This window comes from Triticum aestivum, chromosome 5D (genome assembly GCF_018294505.1).
Source record: "Triticum aestivum cultivar Chinese Spring chromosome 5D, IWGSC CS RefSeq v2.1, whole genome shotgun sequence".
NCBI classification, from domain to species: Eukaryota; Viridiplantae; Streptophyta; class Magnoliopsida; order Poales; family Poaceae; genus Triticum; species Triticum aestivum.
The window spans coordinates 531,304,317-531,309,135 of NC_057808.1; positions in this window are offsets into that span (position 1 = coordinate 531,304,317).

The following is a 4,819-nucleotide window of genomic DNA, read 5'->3' on the forward strand; positions in this document are numbered from 1 at the left end:
GATTTTTTGGAGTCCAGAAGTTTGCGTTAGTTACAGATTACTACAGACTGTTCTGTTTTTGACAGATTCTGTTTTTCGTGTGTTGTTTGCTTATTTTGATTAATCTATGGCTAGTAAAAGAGTTTATAAACCATAGAGAAGTTGGAATACAGTAGTTTTAACACCAATATAAATAAAGAATGAGTTCATTACAGTACCTTGAAGTGGTCTTTTGTTTTCTTTCGCTAACGGAGCTCATGAGATTTTCTGCTAAGTTTTGTGTTGTGAAGTTTTCAAGTTTTGGGTAAAAGATTTGATGGATTATGGAACAAGGAGTGGCAAGAGCCTAAGCTTGGGGATTCCCATGGCACCCCCAAGATAATCTAACGACACCATAAAGCCAAAGCTTGGGAATGCCCCGGAAGGCATCCCCTCTTTCGTCTACTTCCATCGGTAACTTTACTTGGAGCTATATATTTATTCACCACATGATATGTGTTTTGCTTGGAGCGTCTTGTATTATTTGAGACTTTATTTGTTATTTTACCACAATCATCTTTTCTGTACACACCTTTTGAGAGAGACACACATGATTCGGAAATTCTTAGAATACACTAGGTGCTTCACTTATATCTTTTGAGCTATATAGTTTTGCTCTAGTGCTTCACTTATATCTTTTAGAGCACGGTGGTGGATTTGTTTTATAGAAACTATTGATCTCTCATGCTTCACTTATATTATTTTGAGAGTCTTAAAATAGCATGGTAATTTGCTTTAATTAATATCATGAGAAGATTGATGCTTGATAATTGTTTTGAGATATAAAGGTGGTAATATCATAGTTGTGCTAGTTAATAATTGTGGAATTGAAAAATACATGTGTTGGAGTTTGTGATTCCCATAGCATGCACGTATGGTGAACCGTTATGTAATGAAGTCGGAGCATGAAGTATTTGTTGATTGTCTTCCTTTGTGTGGCGGTAGGGATCGCGCGATGGTTAACTCCTACCAACCCTTCCCCTAGGAGCATTCGTAGTAGTACTTTGCTTTGAGGGCTAATAAATTTTTGCAATAAGTATATGAGTTCTTTATGACTAATGTCAGTCCATGGATTATACGCACACTTACCTTTCCACAATTTTCTAGCCTCTTCGGTACCGCGCATTGCCCTTTCTCACCTTGAGAGTTGGTGCAAACTTCGCCGGTGCATCCAAACCCCCTTATATGATACGCTCTATCACACATAAACCTCCTTATATCTTCATCAAAACAGCCACCATACCTACCTATCATGGCATTTCCATAGCCATTCCGAGATATATTGCCATGCAACTTTCCACCATTTCATTTATCTTGACATGCGCCATCATTGTCATATTGCTTTGCATGATCATGTAGTTGACATAGTATTTGTGGCAAAGCCACCATTCATAATTATTTCATACATGTCGCTCTTGATTCATTGCATATCCCGGTACACCGCCGGAGGCATTCATATAGAGTCATATTTTGTTCTAAGTATTGAGTTGAAATTCATGAGTTGTAAGTAAATAAAAGTGTGATGATCATCATTATTAGAGCATTGTCCCAAGTGAGGAAAGGATGATGGAGACTATGATTCCCCCACAAGTCGGGATGAGACTCCGGACTAAAAAAAAGAGGCCATAAAAAAAGAGAAAAGGCCCAAATAAAAAATGAGAGAAAAAGAGAGAAGGGATAATGTTACTATCCTTTTACCACACTTGTGCTTCAAAGTAGCACCGTGATCTTCATAATAGAGAGTCTCTCATTTTGTCACTTTCATATACTAGTGGGAAATTTCATTATAGAACTTGGCTTGTATATTCCAATGATGGGCTTCCTCAAATGCCCGAGGTCTTCGTGAGCAAGCAAGTTGGATGCACACCCACTTAGTTTCTTTTTGAGCTTTCATACACTTATAGCTCTAGTGCATCCGTTGCATGGCAATCCCTACTCCTCGCATTAACATCAATTGATGGGCACCTCCATAGCCCGTTGATTAGCCTCGTTGATGTGAGACATTCTCCTTTTTTGTCTTCCCACATAACCCCTACCATTATAACTTATTCCACCATAGTGCTATATCCATGGCTTGCGCTCATGTATTGCGTAAGAGTTGAAAAGGCTGAAGCGCGTTAAAAGTATGAACCAATTGCTTGGCTAAAACCGGGGTCGTATATGATATGAATATTTTGTGTGGGGAAGATGGAGCATAGCGAGACTATATGATTTTGTAGGGATAACTTGCTTTGGCTATGTTATTTTGAGAAGACATAATTGCTTAGTTAGTATGCTTGAAACATTATTGTTTTTATGTCAACATTAAACTTTTATCTTGAATCATATCAAATCTGAACATTCATGCCACAATAAGAAGAATTATATTGAAATTATGCCAAGTAGCATTCCGCATCAAAAATCCTGTTTTTATCATTTACCTACTCAAGGACGAGCAGGAATTAAGCTTGGGGATGCTTGATACGTCTCCAACGTATCTATAATTTTGATTGCTACATGCTATATTATCTTCTGTTTTGGACATTATTGGGCTTTATTATTCACTTTTATATTATTTTTGGGACTAACCTATTAACCGGAGGCCCAACCCAGAATTGCTGTTTTTTGCCTATTTCAGAGTTTCGCAGAAAAAGAATATCAAACGGAGTCCAAACGGAATGAAACCTTCGGGAACGTGATTTTTGGAACGAACATGATCCAGGAGACTTGGACCCTAAGTCAAGGAAGCTTCGAGGAGGCCACGAGGTAGCGGGCGCGCCTACCACCCCCCCCCCCAGGCACGCCATCCACCCTCGTGGGCCACCTGTTGCTCCACCGACGCACTCCTTCCTCCTATATATATCTACGTACCCCCAAATGATCAGATACGGAGCCAAAAACCTAATTCCACCGCCGCAACCTTCTGTACCCACAAGATCCCATCTTGGGGCCTGTTTCGGAGCTCTGCCGGACGGGGCATCGATCACGGAGGGCTTCTACATCAACACCATAGCCTCTGCGATGATGTGTGAGTAGTTTACCTCAGACCTTCGGGTCCATAGTTATTAGCTAGATGGCTTCTTCTCTCTTTTTGGATCTCAATACAATGTTCTCCCCGTCTCTCGTGGAGATCTATTCGATGTAATCTTCTTTTGCAGTGTGTTTGTTGAGACCGATGAATTGTGGGTTTATGATCAAGTTTATCTATGAACAATATTTGAATCTTCTGAATTATTTTATGTATGATTGGTTATCTTTGCAAGTCTCTTCGAATTATCATTTTGGTTTGGCCTACTAGATTGATCTTTCTTGCAATGGGAGAAGTGCTTAGCTTTGGGTTCAATCTTGCGGTGTCCTTTCCTAGTGACAGTAGGGGCAGCAAGGCACGTATTGTATTGTTGCCATCGAGGATATCACGATGGGATTTTTATCATATTGCATGAATTTATCCCTCTACATCACTCCTCCCTCTAAAGTCGAAGGAAAGACTACGGGAAGAAGTCAAGGTCTCGATTCCGTATTAAGTAAAGATAAGGAACCCACCCAGAGGATTTCTTCGGTTCAAATTCTTTCAGAAGTGAATGTGGTCAATGAGTGGAGTAATAGTAGTAGATGCAGGCAGGAGTCGGTCTACTTGTCTCGGACGTGATGCCTATATACATGATCATACCTAGATATTCTCATAACTATGCTCAATTCTGTCAATTGCTCAACAGTAATTTGTTCACCCACCATAAAATACTTATGCTCTTGAGAGAAGCCACTAGTGAAACCTATGGCCCCCGGGTCTATCTTCATCATATTAATCTTCCAACACTTAGTTATTTCCTTTGCTTTTTATTTTGCTTTTATTTTACTTTGCATCTTTATCATAGAAATACCAAAAATATTATCCTATCAAACTCACTCTCGTAAGTGACCGTGTAGGGATTGAAAACCCCTTATCACGTTGGTTGCGAGGATTTATTTGTTTTGTGTAGGTGCGAGGGACTCGCGCGTAGCGTCCTACTGGATTGATACCTTGGTTCTCAAAAACTGAGGGAAATACTTACGCTACTTTGCTGCATCACCCTTTCCTCTTCAAGGGAAAACCAACGTAGTGCTCAAGACGTAGCAGCTATCATGGAGCGGCATCAACATGCCGTGGTGAAAATTTTGTCCCATTTGGGGCAGGTTTGGGTATAAGCTTCTCACAAACCAGAGCTTCTCACAACAAGCATGACGGTTTCGATAGGGAACGTACCACCTTTGCGGACGGGACGATATCCGTTGCCTCTTATTACTTTCAAAAAATTTCTAGTGTCAACATAGAACAACAGGAGTGCTGTGTTTAATCTTGGAATTTTTCAGGTTTCGTTTGGCCATTTTTTATACATTAACTGGGTTTTCTAGGCATTTTATGTGCATAGTTCAAATTTGAACTACAAGCACATGCTCTAATGCACCAAAGTTGGTTGAAAAATCACATGTGTCTCCTTGGGTGAATTTCTAGGTCCCATGCAAGAGATGGGAATGAAATTCAAACACCAGGGCACTGTTGATTGCCGGCAAAATGTTGAGATGCCTGGTTTTTAAATTCTAGTAAATCCAAAACGCGTCTGAAATTCATGAAACTTAGCATGCTATCATGGAGTGGCATCAACATGCCGTGGTAAAAAAATTGTCCCATTTGGGGCAGGTTCGAGTATAAGCTTCTCACAAACCAGAGCTTCTCACAACAAGCATGATGGTTTCGATAGGGAACGTCCCACCTTTGGGGACGAAACGATATTCATTGCCTCTTATTGTTTTCAATTGTTTTCTCGTGTCAAGATAGAACAAC